Below are 13485 nucleotides of genomic sequence, written 5' to 3'. Positions count from 1 at the left end.
TTTTTATGACTGAAACACTGAAATGATGCTAACGGCTGTCGTTAGGCTCACTGACAGCAGTGCTGATGTGTTCATGTCCAACACTGGCTCAGGTCAGACTCCTTCATCCTTCTCCAGCGTGAGGCCGCCCTCAGACCCACAGGAGCTCTGACCTTTGACCTCCTGACCCTATCCACTTCAGTCTCTTTGCATCTTTAAATGCAAATCCAACGAGACTGTAGCCGAACAAAAGAAGCTGGAAGCTGTTCTATGAATGATGTTCATACCAGAGTTTGTGTTTCCAGCTCAGACGTGTTAAACGCTGCTGCTCTGCTACATTTGACATTTCCTGCTTTCACTTCCATCCATGTCAAAGCGCTGAACTCATCTGATCACTTTAATGCAGTAAAGCAGGAGCTGTAAGTCTGACATTTATTTAATGTCATCACAAACACACACAGCTGGATCAGCACCCAGACAAAGGGCTGAAAAAATCAGCATTTGATTATTATTATTATTATTATTATTATTATTATTATATATCCTGTTTATGTGGATGCACTTTACTGATCACATGACTCTGAGGGATGTTTCCAGCTCCTTGCTGAATCTGAGCCATGAAGATTTAAGGCTCAGCTCTGAAGGCAAAGCAGGTCTGAGCCTGTGTTAGCAAACTGTACCTAATAAAGTGGCAGCAAGGACTCAGTCAGTAATGATCAGAGCCAGCAGGGGGCAGCACAGAGAGGCGAGGCGCTGTCAGAGAAGCAGGCTGACATCAGACTGGTCATATTCCATCATCTATACTGAAATAATCATCAAACACACGCAGAGCAGAAACATGTGGAAACATCTGGAGCTCAGTCTCAGTTTGACCCCTCAGAGGTTTACCTCAGACCTGCTCCTCTGCTTCCTGTTTACAGCGCACATCATGCTGTGTACTGAGAGTCATGTGGTCAAAGCGAGGCCCTGGTACTCTGACAGAGAGCTAGCACAGTCATCCTAATGTATATCATCACTACCAGAGAGCATTCAGCTTTCACAGCAGCCAACATCCTGTCACACTGAGCATGTGCAAACACAGCAGCCAACATCCTGTCACACTGAGCATGTGCAAACACAGCAGCCAACATCCTGTCACACTGAGCATGTGCAAACACAGCTCTCAGCCTCCATCACTCACAAGCTCCAGCCTCCACTTAAAAGCCCAGAACAAAGCTTGTGACCAACACAGCGCAGACAGAGGTGATGTCCACACTCTGTTTCTGGGTGGGAAACTCACCTGTGGGTGTGGCTGTTCCTCCCCTACAATCTCTGATGTCACAGCTGCTAAATTAGACTGAAGCCAGACTCAAACAGAAAACAGCCTCAGAGACTCAGAGAGAGCGCTGCTCCATCTCTGGACCGTAATATATATTCCACCACTATGCTGCAATGCATCTTGGGATAGGGTGGGCCCACCTGTCATTCAAATCCAGGGAGAAGAAGGACACGTTTGTGGGAGCCTGGGAGTCTGGACGGCCTTCGTGGCCTCGCTGTGATGTCATGGACCTTCAGAGGAAGCAGAGGCTGAATTGAAACACACCTGCTGACTTCCTGTGTTCTGCTCTGACAGCTGCCATGTGTCACAGCCTGGATCATAAAGCTATCAAACTTCACTCAGCTCCAATAACACCATCAGTGTTTGATGTCCAGAGGATTCATCAGCTTTAACCATGATAGAAGCAGGAAGTTAAGATGAACCATGTTGTGACTGAAGGACAAAGCTGAAACATACAGATGTGTACAGATGTGTGGAAAACTAAGCAGCAGCCATGTTTGGAGGCTCACTGAAGTCCTCCCAGCTGACAGTAGAAAAGTCTGATTTTTACTGTGAAAGCCACAAACATGTTTAATGAATCATTTTTAGAACTTAGAGAAACTGTTCATGTCCAAGATCTTTCCAAACACCAAATCTATACAAGCTTTACATGAAATGAAGCAAAAGTAAACTCAGGTATTATCTGTACAAATACTTTAAAGTGTTCCAACAACAATCAGGTGCATATACAATAAGGCAAGGCAAAGCAAGTTTATTTATATAGCACAATTAAACAACAAGGTGATTCAAAGTGCTTTACAGAGACATTAAAAAACAAAAACAAATAAAAAGCATGATTTAAAATTGATTTAAAAAAACAGTAGATAAAAATCAGTAGTTAAAATTTAAATTTAAAATTTAAGCTTAAAAGTGCGGATTTGCTGTTTTATTCAAATGCAGCTGAGAACAGGTGAGTCTTCAACCTGGATTTAAATAAACTGAGTGTTTCAGCTGATCTGAGGCTTTCTGGGAGTTTGTTCCAGATATAAATGGCCTGTATTTGTATAGCGCTTTTCTAGTCCCTAAGAACCCCAAAGCGCTTTACACAACCTGTCATCCACCCATTCACACACCCATTCACACACTGGTGATGGCAGCTACATTGTAGCCACAGCCGCCCTGGGACGCACTGACAGAGGCGAGGCTGCCGGACACTGGCGCCACCGGGCCCTCGGTGGAGCATAAAGGAGCATAAAAGCTGAATGCAGCTTCTCCGTGTCTGGTTCTGACTCTGGGAACTGATAAAAGACCGGATCCAGATGACCTGAGGGATCTGGAAGGTTCATACTGGGTCAGGAGGTCATTGATGTATTTTGGTCCTAAACCATTCAGAGCTTTATAGACCAGCATCAGAACTTTAAAGTCTATCCTCTGACGGACAGGCAGCCAGTGTAAAGACCTCAGAGCTGGACTGATGTGGTCCACTTTTTTGGTCTTAGTGAGGACTCGAGCAGCAGAGTTCTGAATGAGCTGTAGTTGTCTGACTGATTTTTTAGGTAGACCTGTAAAGATGCTGTTACAGTAATCAAGCCTACTAAAGATGAATGCATGGACTAGTTTTTCCAGGTCCTGTTGAGACATCAGATCTTTTATCCTTGAAATATTCTTGAGGTGATAGTAAGCTGACTTTGTTATTGTCTTAATGTGTTTTTCTAAGTTTAGGTCTGCATCCATCACTACACCCAAATTTCTCGCCTGGTTTGTGGTTTTTAGATGTATAGATTGAAGTTCTCTGGTGACCTGTAATCGTTTTTCTTTGGCGCCAAAGACTATTACCTCAGTTTTGTTTTTGTTTAGCTGGAGAAAATTGTGGCACAACCAGTCATTGATTTCCTCAATGCATTTACCAAGAGCCTGCACAGGGCCTCGGTCTCCTGGTGACATTGTGATATATATTTGTGTGTCATCTGCATAGCTGTGATAGTTTATTTTGTTGTTGTTTATAATCTGTGCCAGTGGGAGCATGTAGATGTTAAACAGAAGGGGTCCCAAGATGGAACCTTGGGGAACTCCACATGTGATACTTGTCTGCTCAGATGTGAAGTTACCTATTGATACAAAGTATTTCCTGTTTTCTACGTATGTTTTGAACCAGTTTAGTACAGTTCCTGAAAGACCTGTCCAGTTCTCCAGTCGTTTGAGTAATATGTTGTGGTCAACTGTATCAAATGCTGCACTGAGATCCAGTAAAACTAAGACTGACATTTTTCCACTGTCTGTATTCAGACATATGTCATTAAACACTTTGGTCAGAGCGGTTTCAGTGCTGTGGTTCTGTCTAAAACCTGACTGGAAGGCATCGTAGCAATTATTCTGTTTTAAGAAGTAACTGAGCTGTTGAGAAACTGCTTTTTCAATGATCTTACTTAAAAATGGGAGATTTGAGATCGGCCTGTAGTTGTTCATTTGTGTCTTGTCAAGATTGTCCTTTTTCAGTATAGGTTTGATTACAGCAGTTTTTAGTGATTCTGGAAACACACCTGATAATAAAGAAAAGTTGACGATCTGTAACAGGTCTGACTCTAAAGTCTTTGAGACCTTTTTGAAAAAACTTGTTGGCAGGACATCTAAACAGCAGGAGGAGGAGTTCAGTTGACCTAAGATGTCCTCCAGGTCTTTGCTGTTAATAGGTTGAAACTGTTTCATGGTGTTTAAACAGTTTTTTGGTGGACACAGTACATATCCTGGATCTGCTGTTGATGTACCAATTGCTTGTCTAATCTTTTGGATTTTTTCTGTGAAGAATTTGGCAAAGTCATTGCAGGCCATGGTCGAATGAAGTTCAGCTGCCACTGACACAGGAGGGTTTGTTAGCCTGTCAACTGTAGAAAATAAGACCCGAGCATTATGGCTGTTTTTAGTGATGATGTCAGAGAAGTAGGACCTCCTTGCATTCCTCAGTTGTAAATTATAATTGTGAAGTTTCTCTTTATAGATGTCATAATGAACCTGGAGGTTTGTTTTTCTCCATCTGCGCTCAGCTTTCCTACACTCTCTTTTTTCATTTTTCACCAGTGTGGAGTTTCTCCATGGAGACTTTTTCCTTCCAGAGATAACCTTCACCTTAATGGGAGCAATAGTGTCCATTACATTTAACATGTTAGCATTGAAGCTATTGACGAGCTCATTGACTGACCCTCTGGGCAGGTCAGGTGTTAATGGGAAGACCTGGTTAAAAATTGCACTACTGTGTTCAGTTATACACCGTTTTGTGATCACTGTTGTTGATATATTTATGTGGGCTGAGATTTTACTTTCAAAGAAAACACAGTAATGATCAGACACGCCCACATCAGACACAGTAACCTTTGAAATGCTCAGGCCTTTGGAGATCAGTAGGTCGAGAGTGTGTCCTCTATTATGTGTGGCCTCTGTTACATGCTGAGTCAGCCCAAAGTTGCCCAGAGTGTTACTCAGGTCTTTAGTCCCTTTGTCCTGAGGGTTGTCCACATGGATGTTAAAATCCCCAACAATAATTACACAGTCAAAATCAACACAGATCACAGACAGCAGTTCACTGAGGTCATTAAAAAAGTTACTTACTTACTTAATTAATTAAGAACTAATTTGTGCTGTGTGTCTGTGTGTGTGTGTGTGTGTGTGTGTGTGTGTGTGTGTGTGTGTGTGTGTGTGTGTGCGTGTGCGTGCTGTCATTCACTTGCAGGTGTTTGTACCATTAAGCTGTAATAACAAGAACAATAAATAAGAGATTAGGAACAATATTGAATCTATATATATATAATATAATAAATAATATATATAATTATATATATTATATATAACAATAAAAAATGCTATGATTCACATAAATAAAAATAAAATGTATGATGGATGAAACCTTATCAAGGCTCTCAGCGCCTCCTTTGTTCTTGTTGTAGTCCTGGATCATCAGAGGCTTCCTGTCCTCTGTGGTGCTGACAGCGGCGTCTTTGTGTAGGACGACAAGATGTCAGGATGACATTTCTATTCTTCTTGGGAACTTATGACACAAGAGTGTGTGTGTCAGTGAAAGCACATTTGGATGAGAGTCCTTCCTCTGGTTGATACCAGCTGAGGGGGAAGTTCAGGCTTGTTCTTCCTCACTGTCCCTACCATGGTGAGCTTTCTTTTCAGCAGCTCCTGACCACCTGTCTCCTGAAGCACCGTGCACTTGTGGATTACCAGCTTCTGCAGTCTTTTCCTCAACACTAACCCTCATATAGTGTGAATGATGTTGTGAAGCTGGTTAGGGTTTAGAATGTACGTGGTTAATGATGTGCTTTTGAACACACCATGTGTGAAATAGTCCCATGTGACCCCGTGGGGAGCTGTTTATCTTGTGCCTTGTTTCTCTCCTGTTCCCACCTGTGTTTTTCCCTCTGAAGAACTGGTAACCAGTGTGAAACGTCAGGGATGCTCGATCAGACCAGTGAGAGCAAACAAACCCAGCCCTCCCAGCTTATGGTTTAATCTTTATTGGGGGAGAAAACTTTTTAAGCCCTAATTTTGACAGGGAGTAGAGTCTTTGAAGCCTTTTCTGGATCCTCAGAGGGGATGAAGGAGGCAGAGGAGGAAGCAGAGATCGGTCTGTGTTTCATTGTAAGATAGAGACCTGGACCATTCTGGGAATGACAGCCGACTTTGGCCCATCGGTGGAGGATCTCATGAAGAGAGAGGGCAGGGAGAAGGACAGTGTTTCATCGATAACAGCTCCAACACCTACAGTGTATATAATATATACATCAAAGTATATTTGCTATACTTAATGTATATAACATCATGTTCTTCTGTCCCCTTCACAGTGCAGGAGCGTGTCAGGATAGATTTCACTGCGTGTTGTATTTGTATAACTGTGCATGTGACAAATAAAGAAACTTGACTCTAATCAGCACAAACGAGGCTCTGACACATGGATTGTTTTTATAGTTTATTTAAAAGGATTAACCCCAAAATGTGAAAACAAGACCATCAACAGGCAAGACAGAGCTGACAATGTTACTGATGTCTGTCTGTAAATAAAGGGTGAGTGGAAACTAAAACTGGGGTTGGGAAACTTGCTGTGATCACTAACAGCTGCACGAGTTCTGGAGTCACCAATAAAACAAAAAGTATAAAAAGGTTTAGCAAGCTCAGCATTACATAGATAAGGGATTAGGTGGGGATACTTTCATTGCAAACCCAGGATGAGAGCACGAGGTGAGGCAGAGGAGGAGCAGGGAAGTGATGAAGGAGGACCAAAAGGATTCTTCTGTATCTTTGGGTTTGCAGCAATAAGCAGGTGGATTTTTAATGTTTCTAACTGTTTGCACAGTTTCCGTGCTGTTATTCTTTAGCTTTGGGGCCGTTTTATAATAGTTTTGTCTGAGGTGTTTAAGCTTCTATTTGTTCATCCACAATATTGTTTAGCTGATTCTATACGAGCTCGTTCCAGTTCTTTCAGTCAGTCTGTTGCTTCTCTCCCGATCATTTTCCCTGTTCCTCATAAATCCCAAGGGTGGGGCCCGTGGGTCCATGTTAGAGTCTGGACACATTTCCACCCTGAAAAGAAGAAATGACATTCAGTTACCTTTGTGTGCAGCAGAAATGCCTCCTGGGTGCACTGGAGATAGAAAAGCACATCCCTCACTTATTTTAAAGCTAATGCATTCAACAGCATTTCTATAAAATCAGACCTGATTTTTATTCCATCATATTAAGCCCATCTCTCAGCATAAACATTACTGTCATGGGTTACTTTGATAACTCCAAACTACAGGAGGTCAGAGGTCGTTAGAAGCTCCCTGGCTGTGCAGAGGCAGGAGGCGAGCTGTAGGAAACCCTTTGACGGCTGATGAGGAATTGTAAATGCTTTTTGTTGGAAGACGGCAGCTCGTGAAAGGCAGATGTGCAATGCTTTTGTGCTGTGTGAACGACCATCGTTGAACATCTATAATCCAGTTTTAAGATCCCTTTTTGTCAGGTGTGACTGCACTTAAAGAGGCCTGGAGGCCTTTTCAGAGGCGTCTCTCTTCGTGCATGAGAGACAAAGGTGCCACCCTGCCTGCTGGCTTTGTTATCTTCACACCTCGGTTCATATGATTAGGTAGAGGATGATTAGGGGTCCATGACCCTCTTGGGGACTCTCCCATGTGGCTAAATGTGGGACTCTCCATCAGCAGCTCCTTACACTACGCTGAGCTGGATGACTGAGAACCGACATACTTCCAGGTGAATGTAACGCTACGGAGAAACTACAGCGAGAGTAAACCTGTTAACTTTGGTGTTTTTTCAAGTATCGGGTAATTTTATATGTGACTTTTTCTATCAGGTGAACAAACTGTGCATGCATATTCACGCTAAAGTTAAATGCAGAGAAAGCGCAGAGTCTCTGCTTTCAGAAACAATTGGATTAGTTTCAATTGAGCGAACGGTTCAAACGTTACAGTGATTTAAAAACAATTTGCAAAAACCTGTTGGATTGTGAGTTTCAGGCATTAAATGCAATTCTACATCCGGACACTAGAGGGCGCAGAGCGCGATGGTGGTACCGAGCAGTGTTTTGGGGCGCAGAAGAAGAATTTCACAGAAAGAACTTCCTGTTGTGAAGCTAACGCCAGCACAGCATGTGTGTCGTTTGTGTTCACGGTTTAAAGAAGATTATTGTGTTTTCGTCTACTTGTTACCCAGGCTGACAGCAGCTTCGCTGCCTCAGGTTAGTAAACATTACAATGAATGTGCACGGCGCACCTCACAGTACAGGATGTTGTTCGGTCATTCGCACATCAGGATGCGGGTCATTGTGTGTACACTGTGGCTTTAGGCTGCAGGTTGATGGATGCTAATGCTAGCTGACTTGGCTAATGCAGAATACAGTGGAGCCCCGACTTACGAAAAGTTCAAGTTACGAAGGCACTGAACGGCAATACTTCTGCCCGTGTTACGGCAAAATGCCCGCGTAACGAAATCCGCTGGCTCTGATTGGCTGAGCCTTCAATGCCCACGATGCCTTCCGAATCATGTGACAACCCCTTGGCTTCCGTACTTGCGCTTCGCTGTTCCACTTGAACCACGCAGCTAGCAAAATGAAGCGTAAAGTAGGGCTGGGTATCGTCACTGATTTCTAGAATCGATTCAATTCCGATTCACAAGGTCCCGAATCGATTCGATCCACGATTCGATTTAATTCGATTTGATTTAAATCTGGGAAATTTTGACAGTCAGAAATATAATTCAGATCAGTACATTTACATATTTTTGTATCAATAAAAAGGAAGCTGACACACTTTATCAAAGGTGTGAGCATCACAGCAGAGGCCTTTGTGTCAAAGTAGCTGAGGATAAAACACAGAAAAACATGAAGGTGATTTTCCTGGCCTGGGATTTTATAAAAATATTCTGCAGTACATCAAAAACGAAAGAAAACCATTAATCAACATATGAACATTACCTCTGACGTTACAGCGGTTTTATTACAGACACAGCGTTTTGCATTTTGAATAATTTTAAAAAGTTTAAATTTGTTCAGTATTGAACGGCAGAAATTAGGTTTTCTTTTCGGAAGAATGTAAAAGGGAAAAAAACAGCGGCCGACAGCGCTGTAAGCAACAGTAGACTGGTGCGTAACAAGCAAGCGAATAATGAAGAAAGGGAAACTGTTCCTGAAGTATAGAGAGAGAGAGAGAGAGCTGCGCATCGCGATGGAAGCAAAACAGTAAAAGTGAATTCATGACGATGTTTATGTGAAGCGTTTGGATCTTCTTTTGCTGCTGGTTCGGTCAATATTGTTTGGAGACATCAAACTAACAGCTTTAGAATCAGCGCATAAAGGGCGTGAACACAAAGCGCCGACCCGCCGACAGATCAGAATCAGCGAGCTGTCGGCTTTCAGCCCCGACCGTGAGAAAGGCGCCATCTAACTGATTCTGATCCGCGGGTCGCGCTGTGTGTTTAAGTCTATGTGCAGAGTCCCTGTACCTGCTCTCATTTACTGTTTGGTGGTTCTTGAAATTTTGTGAGATGTCACCTGAGATTCTGGCATTTCGGGCAAAATAAATTTATATAAAAAAATCGATTCAGGATTTTAATGAATCGATTTTACGTTATCCAAGCCAGAATCGATTTTAATCGATGAATCGATTATAAAAACCCAGCCCTAGCGTAAAGTACTCTCGATGAAAACAAAGAGAGAAATTATTGATAAATATGAGCGAGGTGGGAAACTTTGTGCTATTGCACGCGAGTATGGCCGAAATCCTTCGACCATAGGAACAATTCTAAAACAAAAAGAAGTCATCAAAGCAGGTAAACCTTCAAAGGGCACCACCATCATGTCCAAAAGGAGGACCCCCATACACGACGAGATGGAAAGGCTTCTCCTTGTTTGGATTAAAGACAAGGGAGAGACTGGCAATACCCCCACAGAGACTGTCATTTGCGAGAAGGCGTCCTCAATTTATAATGATTTAGTAAGTAAGGCAGCTTCCGATGAGCAGCCAACGGCATCGACGTCCTCGCAGGAGGCACCCCTAACCTCCCCAGAGTTCAGGGCATCGCATGGGTGGTTTTATCGGTTCAAGAAGAGGACTGGCAACCACTCCGTTGTGCGTCACGGCGAGGCAGCAAGTTCCAATCACACGGCTGCCGAAGAATTTGTTAAAAAATTTGAGGAACTTATAAATCAAGAAGGCTACATCCCCCAGCAGGTATTCAACTGTGACGAGACTGGCCTCTTCTGGAAAAAGATGCCGCGGCGTACGTACATCACCGCGGAGGAAATAAAGATGCCAGGCCACAAGCCCATGAAGGACCGTCTCACCCTCGCCCTGTGTGCTAATGCCAGTGGGACTGTAAGGTCAAGCCACTCCTAGTGTACCACTCAGAAAATCTGCGTGCCTTCAAGAAACACAAAATTTTAAAGGAGAGGCTCGAGGTTATGTGGAGGTCCAACCCCAAGGCCTGGGTGACCCGACAGTTCTTTGTCGAATGGGTCAACTTGGTCTTTGGCCCTGCTGTCAAGAAGTTCCTTGAGGAGAACGAGCTCCCCATGAAGTGCCCTCTGATCATCGATAACGCCCACCCCTCTGGCCTCGAGGACGATATCCTGGAGGAGTTCTTGTTCATCAAGGTTCTCTTCCTCCCTCCCAACACGACCCCTCTCCTCCAGCCCATGGACCAGCAAGTGACCTCTAATTTAAAGAGACTGTACACGAAACACATGTTCAAACGGTGTTCGGACATAACAGAGAGTACGCAGCTCAGCCTCAGGGAGTTTTGGAAATATCATTTCAACATCGTTGCATGCCTCAAGTTGATTTCTTTGGCATGGCGGGAGGTGAGTCGTCGAATGCTAAATTCTGCTTGGAGGAAGCTGTGGCCTGATGCTGTTGCCCCTCGAGATTTTGAAGGCTTTGAGGGGGAACCTCGACCTGAAGTCAAGGTTGAGGAGATCGTAAATCTTGGCACTGCCCTGGGACTGCAGGTTGACGAGGAGGATATAAACGACCTTGTGCATGAACATCGAGAGGAGCTGTCAACGGCAGAGCTGCAAGAGTTGGAGGCGATGCTGCACTCATCAGTACAGCAACAATTCAGCGAGGAGGAGGCCGTCATACCATCGGCCGATATCAAGGACAATCACCCTGAAAAGAACTTTACCGCTCATGCTATAGAGCATTTTGGTGACGTCTGCCTCTCCCACTTCAGATCCATTTTGAAAAGTAGACAGAGACAGACGTCGTTGGATAGATTTTTCACAAAGAGGCCAGCAACAAGTCAACCTTCAGGTGAAAGTGTGCCTTAGAGGGCGAAAAGCGATGAAAGTAGCAGTAGTGATTAGTTCAAAAACATAAAAATGCACAAAAATGTAAAAATAAATGATAAAATAGATTTTTTTTAATTATCTAAGTTTAAAAAAAGTTTTAGTTTTAATGTTTAGAACGTCATGTACGTGCAGCATATGTATGCATGCATACAGCTGACACATATATACACTTATTCCTCTAATTTTGAGTTATTGGTAATGTTTTACCCAAATGCGATACTTCTTAAAATACAAGCAGACATTACAAAGAAAGCTGAAGTGTTACTAATTGTGTAAAAATGTCTGAATTGTTTTTTGTTGCCTTTCTTTTTTACTTGTAGTGTTTTAGATGTCAGGGCTGTTGGTGGATTAAAACTTTTTGTTAATAAAAATAATGTTCTCTCTGGTCTTTAATGTGCACTTCAGTGTCTGTTGCACTACCTCCTGATGTTTAAAGCCTGATTAATCTTTGAATTAAAAAATCAACAACTTTACACCTTAATGTTATGCCAGTTTCCCCCGTGGTGGTGCTGTATGTATGCATGCATACGTATGCTTTCTTCAGCCTCCACCACCTCCGCCACCAAGAACTCCGTCTCCAGCCAGCATCTAAGCACTCAAAAGGCGCGATGGCTGCTTCGATTTACAAAAAACCGTCGGGAACAGATTAATTTCGTAAGCCGGGGTTCCACTGCAGTGTGTTGCTGTGACATTTGTGAGGTTCCCTCAGACACACTCCGCCAGTCTTGTTGCTGTTAACAACAAAATATTAAAAAATCCACCATCGTTTCCACCGTCACCAGTTAATCTGGAACACCGGGTGATTTAACGCTACTCTGTGTTCATACTTGGAAGTATTAGCATGTTATTGACTTGGATACTATATTGTTTTAAGCCTTTGTGAATGTTTGTTCATTTTAAAGTGAAAACGCCATCTGCTTTTGGCACAAAACTATCGAATTTGCAGCTTCGGTTAAGTGGGATGATTTGTCAGACATCACTGTAACATCATCCTACAGTAGGACCGTTTGTCAAACAGTGGTTACATGATGTCTGGAGACTTTCTGGTTCAGTTTTGTTTGTTTAGCAACTTCTGCTCATTTACGTAACTGCTGTTTTAGTCATGGCTTGTTTTCTTTGCGTTTGCTGGTTGTAGAAATGGTTTCTATGAAGCGTTTCTTTTAGCTGAACGAACTGCTCGTGTGCGTGCATGTTTTATACATGTGCTAAAGTTAAATGTCTTTGTGCAGAACATTGTGTGCTTTGGAGAAACAGCAGAGGATCAACAAAGGTTCAGTTTTAAAGTAGGTACTGCTCTGTGTCCAGTGTAGCGACATAGCTAGCTTTGCATCATACCGAGACACGCTACTGGTGCTATAAAGTGATGTGCAGAGTTTGTCTCTCTCTTTGTATTTGCAGTCCAAACAACATGGAGAAAAACATTGTGTACTGCCTGCTGTGCAACAAGCCCCAGCTGTTCATTTGGAATCACCTGAGCGGAGTGTGCCTGAAACACGGCACAGCACAGGAGAGGGAGCAAGAAGCTTCCAGAGCTAAAGCCTCCCAGAAGCTGTTTTCCAGGGAAGGTCGACTCTGGAGCTTCACTGAGCTGCAGGAGTTTTGCAAGGACGCAACATCTTGCACCAAACTCTGCAGTCGTCTTCAGAGTCGTGGCTTTATCATCACAGACACTCCCCAAACCTTCCCAACACAGAGGTCTGATGAGCTTGTTGCCACTCTGGCCAGTCCAGCTGTGGCTCCGGTTGACTCGATCCATCCCTGATGGAGTCTCCCATAAATCCTTTGGCTGGACATTTGACTTGTCTTTATTTTTCCTTTGTTTGATGCTTTGCTTGGCTTTTGTTGTGTCTGACCTTTTCTGATTAAAAGGAAATTGAGCTCACAGGACACCATGTTGCCTCAGCTGATGCAGTCCTCTTTGCAATAATGTTTATTTCCAAAGGAATTTCTAGAAATTCAGAACAGTAAAATTCACAGAATGAATTAGAAGATAACTCTTATGTAGTTAAACTAAAATCCTCTGTGGGGGTTAGTATATAAACTCTTAACACCTAGTTAGCATGAATAAGTGTTGAATGATCAACTCCAGACAGATTTGGTATTCAACACTAAGTCAGAGTTAACGTTCCAACTCTCCAATAAGAGTTAAATTAACTTATAAAGACACTTTAAAAGAGCTGAAATCAAATCTGACAGTCTTCATTTGGACATGTTGGATTTGCTGTGTGGTAAGGCACCTGGGCCAGATGGCTTTGTGACTTTACAAAACCTTCCCAGAAGAAAGAATAATTCCACTTTTTAACATGTATGTAGAGGCATATCACACGGAGGCTCTCCACCCACTGTGAGACAGGCAGTGAGTACTGAGAAA

At 43.1% G+C, this 13485-nt stretch overlaps 1 long non-coding RNA gene across 2 annotated transcripts; it reads left to right on the top strand.

The window, feature by feature from the left end:
- The first annotated feature begins 7856 nt into the window (after nucleotides 1-7856).
- On the top strand, nucleotides 7857-13001 carry LOC147333529 (uncharacterized). 2 transcript variants are annotated; one of them, XR_015128381.1, is made up of 3 exons: nucleotides 7857-8006; nucleotides 12344-12397; nucleotides 12513-13001. It is a non-coding gene; the product is annotated as an uncharacterized LOC147333529 (long non-coding RNA). The 2 variants fall into 2 exon arrangements; XR_015128380.1 differs by lacking the exon at nucleotides 12344-12397.
- Nucleotides 13002-13485: the final 484 nt, after the last annotated feature.

Source organism: Aulonocara sp. 'chitande type north' Nkhata Bay, linkage group LG3 (genome assembly GCF_057382095.1).
Source record: "Aulonocara sp. 'chitande type north' Nkhata Bay isolate Kocher_YH1m ecotype deep benthic linkage group LG3, A_spYH_male_GT1.1, whole genome shotgun sequence".
NCBI lineage: Eukaryota > Metazoa > Chordata > Actinopteri > Cichliformes > Cichlidae > Aulonocara > Aulonocara sp. 'chitande type north' Nkhata Bay.
The sequence above is the reverse complement of the archived record's forward strand: the minus strand, read 5'-3'. Positions and strand labels throughout refer to the sequence as shown.